This window comes from Copadichromis virginalis, linkage group LG6, assembly GCF_057382275.1.
Source record: "Copadichromis virginalis isolate Kocher_CV1m ecotype Utaka linkage group LG6, C_Virginalis_male_GT1.1, whole genome shotgun sequence".
Lineage (NCBI taxonomy): Eukaryota > Metazoa > Chordata > Actinopteri > Cichliformes > Cichlidae > Copadichromis > Copadichromis virginalis.
Genome location: NC_140623.1, coordinates 10,314,173 through 10,328,674, shown reverse-complemented (window position 1 = coordinate 10,328,674; position 14,502 = coordinate 10,314,173). Strand labels below are relative to the sequence as shown.

Below are 14,502 nucleotides of genomic sequence, written 5' to 3'. Positions count from 1 at the left end.
TATTGTTTCGGTGAAATTAATTTCTACAATGGCGGACTTAGACAAAATACTGTTAATTTTACTCTCTGTAGTGTTTAAATGCTTACATACACAGACAGTTACGGTCCCTCCACACATAGTACTGGGTTCTGCTTCTTTGCGCCGCCATCTTTGTTTACTCTTTCCCGCCCAGGCGTCTAGACATCTGATTGGCCAACATTTCTACACGGTTAGGAATATAGCGCCACCTGTTGCTTTGGCATGCTCCTGGCAGCATTTTCCTTCGTTTTTGGTGTTGAGGTGTGAATGGGATTTAAAAAAAAAACGAAAAATCTCAGTTTTCAGAAATACCCGTGTATGTGTGGACGTAGTCTACAATGTGTCATTGTTTTTTAAAAAGGCTCCAGTTCGCTTTCCACAATGCTATGCGAAAACGGCGTCAAATGTATACGCTTTGGAGAGCGTTTTCAAAACGCTGCGCTTTCCTTGACCGAAAACGCTGTCTCAGTGTGGACGGAAGGCCAAAACGGAGAGAAAAAGATGCGTTTGAGTGATGAGTCATGATAGCATTATAGGCTGTTCACTTTTAAGTGTGGTAATTAGAAATATTGCAAAATAAAATACACACAAATATACTGTAAGAAAAGGCTTTATTTTTTAGTATATGCTGAATTATCAGTTTCAAAGCTACTCTACCAGAGTTTCACTAAAAAATGAAACAAAGGATATGTTTTAACCCTTTCATGCATGAATTATGACAACCTCTCAGCGAATAGCTTCTCTAAAATCAATAGAAACCCAACATTAAGTTCAGCTGAAGGTCAAACTGCAACAAAAAACTCTATAATCAACAGTTTACGTTAAAAACAGCTTCTTCTTTTGGAAAATAAAAACAAAAACGAACAGAAATCCCAGTACAGTACAGTTCCTTTGTATCGTGCTGCTGCCACCTGCTGCTCTGGGGTGGGAACAACAACACTTTGGATTTGCGTTCGTTATCAGCAACAAATGAGTTTTACTTTTGAGGCTGCAGTTTTTAGTTATGTTTATTTGTTGGATTCCATCAGTTTTTCTTCGAAGAGCCGAAAGACTTTCAGTTACTTATGATAAACTGTTTGTCTTATACAAACAGATAAATACAGAAAACAAGGAAGAAAACAAAGCTTGTATTCTATTTGATTTTCAAGATATTGAACTTTATTTTTTCCATTTCACCGAGTTCTTTTTTCCATGTACTTTTTGTCCAATAATTTTTTTTAATAATCAGATTAATGTTTATTTTAAAATTAAGAATTATTTATATTTTTTCTATTTGCTATATACTGAGCTGAAACATCCTTCTGTGTAGTCATGTAACACATTATTTTAAAATAATATATTTTAAACAGGTGGATGCAGGAATTAAGTGTTAAAACAGAGTCTTGTTCCATTTAAGCTATCTTTATTTCACATTTATTTGTACGCAATAAATACAGTTAAACATCCATGGGTGTGTAAATACGACGCCTGGCAGCCTCCGCATAGCCGACGCTGTAAAACGTGGGAGTTTTTACGTCCTTTTTAAAAAAAATGAATTTCAGATTCTGACTTGATGCATAATCAAGACCAGTAAACAGGTTAACAAAAAATTCTCTAATGGAAAAGAAACTTTAGGTATTCTTTTAATACAACAGGGTAAATGCAAACTTCAAAAATAAGTTTGATGTCATTCAGATCTCAAGGAGATCAACGAGAACGCAGCGTCACAGCTGACGGATACCTCTTTTCCTCTGATCAGATTCAGCTACGGTTTAATTGTTTTTCTTTTCTTAAAATCTTAATTCTAAAAACAAAAAAGGGGAAAAAAGCTGTGCCATTACTTACACAGATATCCATCTCTAAGCTCTCCGTAAATTATCAATACGATCGATAAGTCATATCTCAATCAAAGACACTACAATGGCTATTTACGGCTAAATAACAGGAAGTATTGATACCAATACGGCTGGTAAACAAACATCAAAAAGGAAATATTGAACAAAACATCCACAATACTGAAAAGGAATAAGAAGACATCAGAAAGTGCTTCACTATAGATTTTAAACTGGACAGCTAGCAGCTCAGGATGGTTTCCTCCTTAAAAATAAAAGGCATCTTTAAACTGCACATGCTCAGTGTAAACTGTCCTCCCCAACAGCGACTGTTACTGGCATCATTAGTGTCGTAAAAACAGTTTTTCTCTGTATTATGCAACATAAAAACAAAAGAGTTAGACTGTGTGTTGCCTCTTTCATATCAGATTTTGTATGTTAACTGAATTTTTTTGTGTCCTTTCTTAAACCGATGGTGATTTGCTAATAGGGTCATTTTGTCTCAACTCAAACAATTTTTAGAATTTTTCCTGGTCCTTCCAACCATGAAATTAAATCAGGATCTGTCATCAGGGAAATGTACCACAAAAAAATTCTAGGTATGGTCTAGTTAAATTATATTATTAAAAAAAAATTATTTAAGGTCCCATATTTGAGCAAACACCAAAAAGAATTTGAAAAGTACTCTACATGCTTTATTTTGTCCATTCGTCCATTGTCTTCTGTGTATCCTTAATAGGGTCATAACTATAAACCATTCAGAAAAGATTACCAAATGTTTTGCAGTGTGGCGGTCCACGTCCATGTTGATTTCTTGTCTATGGAATTAATTTCTGTTACTGTCAGTCTCCTGAAAATTACAATACCACTACAATACAATACTAACTGGCAAGAGAAAATATTCAATTCAATTCAATTCAATTTTATTTATATAGCGCCAAATCACAACAAAAGTCGCCTCAAGGCGCTTCATAGATACAGAGAAAAACCCAACAATCATATGACCCCCTATGAGCAAGCACTTTGGCGACAGTGGGAAGGAAAAACTCCCTTTTAACAGGAAGAAACCTCCGGCAGAACCAGGCTCAGGGAGGGGCGGCCATCTGCTGCGACCGGTTGGGGTGAGAGAAGGAAGACAGGATAAAGACATGCTGTGGAAGAGAGACAGAGGTTAATAACAGATATGATTCAATGCAGAGAGGTCTATTAATACATAGTGAGTGAGAAAGGTGACTGGAAAGGAAAAACTCAATGCATCATGGGAATCCCCCGGCAGCCTACATCTATTGCAGCATAACAAAGGGAGGATTCAGGGTCACCTGGTCCAGCCCTAACTATATGCTTTAGAAAAAAGGAAAGTTTTAAGCCTAATCTTAAAAGTAGAGATAGTGTCTGTCTCCCGAATCCAAACTGGAAGCTGGTTCCACAGAAGAGGGGCCTGAAAACTGAAGGCTCTCCCTCCCATTCTACTTTTAAATACTCTAGGAACAACAAGTAGGCCTGCAGAGTGAGAGCGGAGCGCTCTAATAGGGTGATATGGTACTACAAGGTCATTAAGATAAGATGGGGCCTGATTATTTAAGACCTTGTATGTGAGGAGCAGGATTTTGAATTCAATTCTGGATTTAACAGGAAGCCAATGAAGGGAAGCCAAAACAGGAGAAATATGCTCTCTCTTTCTAGTCCCTGTCAGGACTCTTGCTGCAGCATTTTGGATTAGCTGAAGGCTTTTCAGTGAGTTTTTTGGACATCCTGATAATAATGAATTACAGTAGTCCAGCCTGGAAGTAATAAATGCATGAACTAGTTTTTCAGCGTCACTCTGAGACAGGATATTTCTAATTTTAGAGATGTTGCGCAAATGGAAGAAAGCAGTCTTACATATTTGTTTAATATGTGCATTGAAGGACATGTCCTGGTCAAAAATGACTCCAAGGTTCCTCACCGCGTTACTGGAGGCCAAGGTAATGCCATCCAGAGTAAGAATCTGATTAGATACCATATTTCTAAGATTTTCAGGGCCGAGTACAATAACCTCAGTTTTATCTGAATTAAGAAGCAGAAAGTTAGCGGCCATCCAGGTCTTTATGTCTTTAAGACATTCCTGCAGTTTAACTAATTGGTGTGTGTTATCTGGCTTCATGGACAGATAGAGCTGGGTGTCATCTGCATAGCAGTGAAAATGTATGCTATGTCTTCTAATGATACTGCCTAAGGGAAGCATGTATAATGTAAACAGAATTGGTCCTAGCACTGAACCCTGTGGAACTCCATAATTAACCTCAGTGTGTGAAGAGGACTCTCCATTTACATGCACGAATTGGAGTCTATTAGATAGATATGATACAAACCACTGCAGTGCAGTACTTGTAATACCTACAGCATGTTCTAATCGCTCTAATAGGATATTATGATCAACAGTATCGAACGCTGCACTGAGGTCTAGCAGGACAAGCACAGAGATGAGTCCACTGTCAGAGGCCATAAGAAGATCATTTGTAACCTTCACTAAAGCTGTTTCTGTGCTGTGCTGAGCTCTGAAACCTGACTGAAACTCTTCAAATAAACCATTCCTCTGCAGATGATCTGTTAGCTGTTTGACAACTACTCTTTCAAGGATTTTTGATATGAAAGGAAGGTTGGAGATTGGCCTATAATTAGCTAAGACTGCTGGGTCTAGAGATGGCTTTTTGAGTAAAGGTTTAACTACAGCCAGCTTGAAGGCCTGTGGTACATAGCCGATTATTAGAGATAGGTTGATCATATTTAAGATCGAAGAATTAATTAATGGCAGGACTTCTTTGAGCAGTTTTGTAGGAATGGGGTCTAAAAGACACGTTGAGGGTTTGGAGGAAGTAATTATTGAAGTTAACTCAGAAAGATCAATTGGAGAAAAAGAGTCTAACTTAATATCAATGGTACTAAGAGTAGCTGTAGATAATATTACATCTGTGGGATGATTATTGGTAATTTTTTCTCTAATGATAAAAATTTTATTTGTGAAGAAGTTCATGAAGTCATTACTAGTTAACGTTAAAGGGATGGTTGGCTCAAAAGAGCTCTGACTTTTTGTCAGCCTGGCTACAGTGCTGAAGAGAAACCTGGGGTTGTTCTTATTTTCTTCAATCAGTGATGAATAGTAAGATGTTCTGGCTTTGCGGAGGGCTTTCTTATAAAGCAGCAAACTATTTCTCCAGGCTAAATGATGATCCTCTAGATTTGTGACACGCCATTTCCTCTCCAGATTACGAGTCATCTGCTTTAGGGTACGTGTTTCAGAATTATACCACGGAGTCAGGTACTTCTGATTTGAGGCCTTAGTTTTCACAGGAGCTACAGTATCCAGAGTCGTACGTAGTGAGGAGGTGAAATTATTAACAAGATAATCGACCTCTGTTGGGGTAGCGTTCAGATAGCTGCTTTGCTCTGTGTTGGTACAGGGCATTGGAGATGATAACAGTGGGTGGATTATATTCTTAAACTTAGTTACAGTGCTTTCAGAAAGACATCTACTTTGATAAAGTCTACTCTTCACCGCTGTGTAATCAATTATTGTAAAAGTAAATGTTATCAGGAAATGATCAGACAGGAGAGGGTTTTCAGGAAACACTGTTAAATGTTCAGGTTCGATGCCATATGTTAAAACAAGATCTAGAGTGTGATTAAAGTGGTGGGTGGGTTCTTTTACATTTTGTGAATGAAACATAATTCATGTTCATTATTATTATTATTATTATTATTATTATTACATGAATGCCTATACTTTCATTGATATTTGGAAAGTAGTAAAATATTTTTTACTACTACTGTATAGTTAAGAGTTTAATGATAATGTATTATCATATATCATTGCTTATTTATTTTTACAGTATCCACTAGAACAGCGGCATATGGAGCCTCTTGCAGAAAGGCAGAGAGGATGACAGTCATCATCCTGGCAAACTAACCACAAAATATCAAAGTTAACCTAATAATTCAAGAGGAAAATATTCCACATCAGTTTTATATGGACTAACATTACTGTTCTGTTATGAGTTTAAGATTGAGCTTCTTTTAAATGCTTTATATTCAGTTTAATCTTCAGTCGCACTGGGGATTAATAAAGTAAACAATCTCTCTGTATGCCTGTGTAGCTATCTATATTATAAGACATTAAACTGTATTAATTAAATAACAAATAAAATCACAGCTGAAGACTTGAGCACCATGTGACATGATTAACTGTTCGCAGGATTACTAAAATGATTGAAACATGAAGGTGTTTTGGCAAAAAAGCTGGTCAAACATTAAACTGCAAAACTGAAAGTGCTGTTTGAGTCTGAACATTTTCAACTCACCACCAGAAAAAGATGCTGTTCTCCACAATATGTAAATAAGGATAGAGTATAGGCGATATCAGCAGCTGTATCAAAATGAGAATTTTATATCCCCCATAGTTGAGTATAGGCATTCAATCCAAAAGGTCACATGTTGTGGAGAAATAATGTGAATCTTTTGTGCAATCAAATGTTTTATTTTTATTTTAATAGCACAACAAATAATACATTTGTTAATAAATCTTATTCAGACACAAGTTTGCTTGTTGCTTGCTTCCTCACAAACGACCATTTCTGCTCCTTACATTCATCACCCTGAAAACAGCACAGTGAACAAATCATACTGAAACACTGTGTTTATTTCAGTTACAAAAGTTATTTTTATTTTAGGTTTCATGAAACACATATATATTGTTGGCAGTACTTTAGATGAAGGCAGCATGCTGCTCTCAGACTTACACTTAAACTCAAAGGGTCTATAATCTCTAAACTGATATATTTTACAAAGAAATCCTGTCTGGGCAGCGTCTGGATTTGGACTTAAGAGCTCGTTGGCATTTCTAAAACAATAGCAAACCTGCACACCATACATTGTTTTGTTTTTTGTTTTGTTTAAAGTTGTAGATATACATTAGAGACATGGCAGATTTGCATATATTCTTCAGGGTCTGCAGTCCTTTTCTCTTCTTCTGTGCTCCTGTGAGAATCTAAAACAAAGGTCACATAAATCATGGGGTTAAATTGATGCCTGTGGGACAAAATTACTCCAACAATATTCAGGACAAATTTATTTTTCCTCTGCAAAAAAATGAAATTGAGTACAAAGCATGTGAAACTTTTCTGTCTTGTGTTGTGTTCATTTATGTCTTTTCTTTTCTCTTTAATGTTTCTGTCCATTATATGTGCAAGAACAAACTTCTGAATCACCTCTTAGTGATAAGTGTCTACAGTTTCCTTTCTCGTTTGGCTCTGGACGAAGGCAGTCGCACTTTTCTCCTCTCCCTCTTCCTTCTCTTTCCTGCTTGGCTTCTCAATGTCCTTGTCTAGTCTCGTCTACTTTTCTACTTTTGCCCTGGATGACTCTCACGGTCTGTTACAACCTAAAAGAGGAATTATGGATTTGAACAACTGGTCCCTGATTGCAAGTGACACCCTCTTCTCAACGAGAAGCCTGGGCTTGAGTAAGTCCGAGTGTCCTTTCCTGCCGGATACACAATGGACGGGTGGAGGAACTGGAGGGTCGTGTGCCTGGCGGGACTGTCAATCGAGGACATTGTAGACATCTACCTTTTCGGAACCACGATAACAGGGTTCTTGTTGTTCGGAGTTGGCTTGGCCCTGGCTTATCAAAGATAGCAGAATTGGCTTTTCAAAACCCCACAAGGCTGCCCGCTATGATGGAAATGATGGGACGGGTCGTGACTTCTCAAAATGGGCTCATTGAACGCAGCACGGATAAGATCTTGGAGAAGCTCACGGCAGTCTCTGCTCTCTGAGCACAAGATTGATAACATCTCAGAGAAGCTCTCCAACGGGAGACTGAGAGACCAGTGACGGACTGTTAGACCAACTGTGAAATTGACATGCAGTTGTTCGCACTAAAGGAAAACCACCATCATTTCATGCAGCTACCGTATCGGTGTCAGCTGTGGTCTCAAGGCTGGAGCTGATATGTATGTATGTTCGGGGGGGGGGGGGTCCAATTTCACTGCAGATGTAAACATTGCATGTGACAAATAAAAGGCTTGATTGAATAGCTTCAGACTTATGTTCAAAGAAAAGAAAAGAAGCCCTCAAACCTCTACTCTACTTTATGTGTTGATTTAATGAGCGAGTTCACTTTGTTTCTCTCTTCTCTCAAACGTCTAATCTCTCTTCCTCCTCTTCCTCTGTGTTTTATTCAGTCGTACCGTTTACAGCAGCGAGCAGGGCTTCTTCTTGACCTTGGCGGGCTGAGGGCAGAGGACGGCACGAATGGCCTCATCAAACACAGTCTTCAGACCACGCTGGGTCAAGGCTGAGCACTCCAGGTATTTGACTGCATCTATACATGCGAAGACACATATATGTTAATAAAAGAAGAGAAAGAACTACAAAGACAAAGTAAGAGAAGAAAGGTTTGCTGGTAGTGGAGAAGAATAAGTTCAACTTTCAAAGAACACTATAGTCAACTACAGCTACTATACTTTTACTGTGATGCCAGGAAATGAGGGGAATAACAAAAATTTGCAGAGGCAGTCAGGCTACAAAGTTCTCTAGCATCTTCATCTGCTAGTTTCATATCTTCACTGGTGAGGAGAGCTTCAAATCTTAAAGTGCTTTTCAAGCAAATAAAGTAAGAGTGACTGACCTATCTCCTTAGCCAGAGCTAGGCCCTGTGGATAGGTGATAGGCGCCAGCTTCTTGTCCTTCAGTTTCTCAATGGTATCCTTTTCATCCCTCAGATCCAGCTTAGTGCCAACCAGGATGATGGGCGTGGAGGGGCAGTGGTGACGGACCTCAGGGTACCACTGGCAGAATACAGAGTAAAGGAAAACTAAATAAGAGGCAAGAAAGGGGAACACGCAAAATCAAGGAACGTGTTAGAGGCAAAAAACAGAATCAAAGGTGGAGGGAGATGAAGCTCTGATGCCAGGTGTTACAGAAAGGTGGATGAAGGCATGAAAAACAAATGATATGCTGTAGCTATTAAAGATGAGAGAAATACATCATCCAACTTTCACCCACAGCATCAATCATTCATTCACATCAATTATTAGACCTGTTTAGGCTTTTTCTCCATTTTGTAATCCAAGTACCTATTTTTTTTCTCTATAATAAATTCCTGCTTTTGTTCCGTTTGTTCTTTTTTACATTTTGTTCCTCGGCAGCTGAGAGACAGGCCTCATAAAAAACAGCCAAAACTCACCTTAGCTCTGACGTTCTCATAGGATGCCGGGCTAACCAGGGAGAAGCAGATTAGGAAAACATCCTGGATGGAGAGACAAGGAGACAAAGAATTAGAATAGCTGCTGCAGTTTTAATTAGCTGACATGTTATATAAGTTCTGTCTGTGTAACTTTATGTCCATTAGTTACTGTGTGTGCCTGTGTGTGTATGTGTGATTCTGTACCGTCTGTGGCTAGGACAGTGGGCGGAGCCTGTCATAATCTTCCTGTCCAGCTGTATCCCAGAGGCCCAGGTTGACCGGCTTGCTGTCCACCATCACATTAGCTGAATATTTGTCGAATCTGTGGGGAGAGTAGAGAAGGTCAGCGATCAGCCAACAAGTCATAGGCAACCTTTCATTTCATTGGTTATTCATTCATTCAACAATCTTTCAATTCACTGATTGTTTAACCAGTGAAACTCCTGTAATGGAGAAAAAAACAGGACCATACTTGAAATACCACTGTTCACAAAAACATTAACCAACAACATTACTTTGGTTAGTTTGACACAAAAGCCATCCTAACCATGTCTAGTAAGAGAGAATAATACATAATAAGGCAGGGCTGCCCCCGTGTGGTCTCATAGTAGAATAACAGTTTAATTTCTCATTTTTAAAAACTTGAGAAATTTCATCCAAAATGTATTCAGGCTCAAATGAAACTGATAACACAAATGTTTGCAGACACAGATGTTTTTTTACAGAAAGAAAGAGACTAGTGTACCAGATTAATCCTGTTTTATGGCCTGTCCGAGGTCTACCCCGCCCTTTGCCTAATGACAGCTGGGATGGGCTTCAGCCTCCTTAATGACCCAGTAGTTAAAAAGATGGATGGATTTCCTGAAATAGAAAAGTCACTGAAATAACGTAAACTGTCAAACATAGAACAACTATGACAAACAGTCAACACTATCTGAGATCCTGCTGGTGGTTAGGGAGGATATACGTGATTCTGTTTGTTGTTTAAACATATTTATAGAGTTAAGAGTTCAGATTGCTGGAAGAACAACATTCACGCTGTCTGATTGCTGTTTTTCTCCCAAAATGTAGAAACACCTGCTAACCATGGCACACTCTGCTTTTCCATTAGGTCTGTGCAAATACTACTTAAGTACACTCATCCTCCTGTGCCATTAGTGATATTAACAGAGTGTATTTTTTGACATATATAATATAGTTAGTATAGTTATTATACTAGCCGTAGCTGCCCCGCTTATTTTAGACATTCACAATAAAAAAGTAAGCGATAATATTTCAATATCAAACGTCATAATTAAGGTCAACATCTAAATAATGCTGTGTACAGACTCACACAGGTGTTAAATTACAGCATAAACTTACCTTAGACCTTCCTCCGTCATTCTCCTCCTAATTGTGCTCGGAGACACAGAAAACATATCGGCAATTACCCCGATGGTTATCCAGGACAGCACTAAAGTCCTGAGTGCTGCAGCCGGGATTTCAAGACGTGGACGACCAACATTTGAAGACTGTTCTTCCTCGGCGTATTCCAAACGAACACGGTGCTGAATTGATCTTAAACTTTCGACAATGCTGTCATCGATGCTAACATCTTGAAGAGCAATTATCATCCCAAGCATTTCAGAAACATCATCTAAACGACTCAAAACAGTATCTACAGGTAAATGTATCTACCCTCTCTATCTGATCTGCTAAAATGAGCAGAATTGACTGAAGTTCACACCAGTCCGCCATCCTCCCTGACCTTTGACCTAGCACGTTTTTGCTACCTGTGGCAGCCGTCCGCGGAGCAGGTATCCAGGAAAACTAGTCGATAGTAAACGATCAGCCAATAGGCGCAAAAGTCAAGCCCACTTGTTGTGTGCCCACCTTATTACTAAATTAGGCAGAGCACTCTGAATTGAATCAGGACATAAAGCACGGTCTTTATGTTGCTTTATTGAACACTGTCCATCTTACAACTAGCCACTTAACGGGGCTTCCTTCGGACAACCACATCCGGTTCAAAGGTCATCACATTAAGACATAGCCATATCAATACATGACATCCCCCTTTTCCTTAGATTCAAACTTTAGTTGTAATAACTTTGATGTCTTTTTTTCCCCCAACATTGAACATTCTTCTTGTCTTACTTTCTAACAATTATATAATCTAAATGTCTCACCACACATGTACCTTTCTTTTTTCAATATATACATGTCGAAATACACATATGAACTTGAAACTTGCCAAATGTAAGTTACCTCTTCACCTTAACATATTATAGTTCATTTCACCACAAAATCACGAAACCTCTCGGGTATCTTTTTAGCCCTCTGTGATCTACTTGGTCTCTCTGGCCCCTGGGAGCCCTCTTGTGGTGTTGGAGTGAAGGTGTCAGTCTTTGTGGGTGTTTCACCTTCCTCCCTTTCAGGTATTGTGTCATAGTGTCCTTCTCTGGTCTCATTTGTCTCGTATTTCTTCACATGTGTGGTATTCCGGTGATAGCGAGCTCCTGTTGGTGATTCAATAATGACTTGGTTTCCAGTTCTGCTTACAACTTTGTGTGGTGTTGCGTTGAATGGTGTTGTAAACTTGTCCACTTTGTCTTGTTGAACCAGCACTGTGTCTTCCTATTTTTATTTATTTTTTATTTTTATTTTATTTATTTTTATTTTTATTTTATTTTTCTGAAATTACACACGTTAGCAACCGTAACGTGTGTAATTCCAGAAAAATAGCTCTACCATTGACCAATCTCACCTGTCCTAAGGTTATTTTTCTCACCTCCTATCACTTCCTGTTCCAACACATGGTTGTGTTTTTGTGTAGCTTATCTGGATAGCCGAAATAACTAAAAACTTATAGATAACTTCTTATTTCATAGTTTAATCTTCACTTGCTTCATCCGAAGCACACTCTCTTGTATTCACTCCCTGTATTTTTAGGAATTCGCTACCTTAGCTTAGCTAAGCCAAATAACACAGACCAATTAGTTAAACTACATGAATGTCTCAAAGCCATAAAGACCTGGATGACCTCTAATTTCTGCTTTTAAATTCAGATAAAACTGAGGTTATTGTACTCGGCCCTTAAAATCTTAGAAATATGGCATCTAACCAGATTCTTACTCTGGATGGCGTTACCTTGGCCTCCAGTAACACTGTGAGGAACCTTGGAGTGATTTTTGACGAGGACATGTCCTTCAATGCACATATTAAACAACTATGTAAGACTGCTTTCCTCGATTTGAGCAACATCTCTAAAATTAGAAATATCCTGTCTCAGAGTGAAGCTGCAGTTATTACTTCCAGGTTGGACTACTGTAATTCATTATTATCAGGATGTCCTAAAAACTCCCTGAAAAGCCTTGTAGTACCATATCACCCTATTAGAGCACTTCACTCTCACACTGCAGGCTTACTTGTTGTTCCTAGAGTATTTAGAAGTAGAATACGAGGGACAGCCTTCAATTTTCAGGCCCCTCTTCTGTGGAACCAGCTTCCTGTTTGGACAGACACTATCTCTACTTTTAAGATTAAGCTTAAAACTTTCCAAAATATATAATTAGGGCTGGACCAGGTGACCCTGAATCCTCCCTTAGTTATGCTGCAATGCGGTGGGCTGCTGGGGGATTCCCATGGTGCACTGAGTATTTCTTCTTCAGTCACCTTTCTCACTCACTATGTGTTAATAGACCTCTCTGCACTGAATCATACTTGTTATTAATCTGTCTCTCTTCCACAGCATGTCTTTATCCTGTCTTCCTTCTCTCACCCCAACCGGTCCCAGCAGATGGCCCCGCCCCTCCCTGAGCCTGGTTCTGCTGGAGGTTTCTTCCTGTTAAAAGGGAGTTTTTCCTTCCCACTGTCGCCAAAGTGTTTGCTCAACTGAAAGGCAGTTGTTAGAGGGTGAATGGCAGGAACACTGTGTCTGCTGCCTCTTCTCTTGCCTCTGTGTATCAGTGAGTATTCAACAACAGTTTCTATATTTAACTGCTGGTTCTTACTGCATAATTCTGTCTGTATAATATAAAAATGATTCAATGCATCGAGTTATGCCAAACCTCACAGAAACTGTGCACGGTGGGTATTCTGAATTGCTGCTCGGCACATATATGCAGACCACAGTCAGAGCCTTACCCTCTGCTGCTTGAAGTCACACAGAGGTAACCCACTCGCTCTCTGTCAGCACGCAGTCGCAGACTCGTGAGCGAGGTTTTTTTTTTCTTTTGTTTTGCTCTTCTACTCTTAAGAGCTCCATTAGCCACACAGAGGGCACAATATGTTCTGCATTGCTTCTCAAAGTTAGCATTGGTTAGTGATCATGAGCTGTTTTAGGTTTATAAATCATTGGTTTACACCACATTCCTCTGAATTAATGTCACAAATTGACAAACTGACAGTGAGATACAGTGAAGTGTGTAGAACATGTAATTCAAATCAGAGCACGAGCAGAACAAGAGCATGAAGCTGAGATCAAACTTCATTTGCTTCCATCTATAAGGTGCAGGTCACTGAGGTCTTCTGACAGAAACCTGCTGGTGGTTCCTCGTTCTAGGCTGAAAACCAAAAGAGACTAAGTGTGTCTTCAAGGCTGTTGGCTGATAATCTATGAAATGCACTAATATTACATTTGATCTCTGCGGTCTGAACATTTGAAAGAGCAGCTCTACTTATTTGTACAGGCTTAATTTTAGGTAGTGGATATTATTATTGTCTTTTAATGTTTGTATTTATTTTTATTGATTATTATTGTGAAGCACTTTCTCTATAGAAATATTTTACCTTCATTTCCCTTCTGTAACTTTATGAAAGCCAAAAGCAAAAAGAGACGATAAGTAACTTTGCATAAATGTGTGGAGCTTTGCAGTTCATAAAGCTTCATAATGACACTATGTGACTATGCAGTGTCCAATATTCAAACTGAAATGCAGTCATTAGAGAGTGAATGGCAGCAACACTATGTGTGGTGCCCTGTTCTCTTTTCTCTGTATCAGCGAGTGCTCAGCTACAGTATCTATATTTAATGGCTCTGGTCCTCACTGTGTGTTTCTGCCTTACTTCTGAGAGCAGATATTTTACAGGTACAAAGAAAAACTGGCAGTGACCTGGTGGGCGGGGGATTCCTCTTTCAGGTGTGACGGCGAACACAGAGGTCGCTCTGCAAAAGAGAGTCATTGGAGGTGATGAATGTGAGCGACAGTATCATGTACAGCTCAGAGCAGTTTATCCACATGGACCTTCCAGCTTGTGTGGAGGCTCTTTGATCAGCGACCGCTGGATTCTGCAGCTCACCGTCTGAAGCCAGGAGGGTGAGGAGACCAGAGCAGCAACTAAAACTTGTGAACCCAAGGAATGTCTAGTAGCCATGTTTTTGCTATTCAGTAAAAAGTAAAATACATTCAGACAAGATGAGAAATAAAATATGGTGACCATCAGTAATCATGTTTTATGTTTGCTGTGC

The 14,502-nt window shown here is 39.1% G+C and overlaps 1 long non-coding RNA gene and 1 pseudogene across 2 annotated transcripts in view; one reads left to right on the top strand and one right to left on the bottom strand.

Moving 5' to 3' along the window:
* The window catches only part of LOC146707234 (uncharacterized), a 57,073-nt gene extending 48,898 nt beyond the window's left edge, over window positions 1-8,175 (top strand). The window contains exon 2 of the long non-coding RNA XR_014920799.1: window positions 8,050-8,175. This is a non-coding gene — a long non-coding RNA (uncharacterized LOC146707234). The remainder of the gene's footprint in view (window positions 1-8,049) is intronic.
* LOC146707233 (ras-related C3 botulinum toxin substrate 2-like) lies at window positions 6,335-11,038 on the bottom strand (annotated as a pseudogene). The gene is made up of 7 exons (XR_014920798.1): window positions 10,416-11,038; window positions 9,799-9,914; window positions 9,258-9,375; window positions 9,054-9,116; window positions 8,496-8,655; window positions 8,056-8,189; window positions 6,335-6,852 (listed from the first exon to the last, which is right to left on the bottom strand). The product of XR_014920798.1 is annotated as a ras-related C3 botulinum toxin substrate 2-like (transcript).
* Window positions 11,039-14,502: the final 3,464 nt, after the last annotated feature.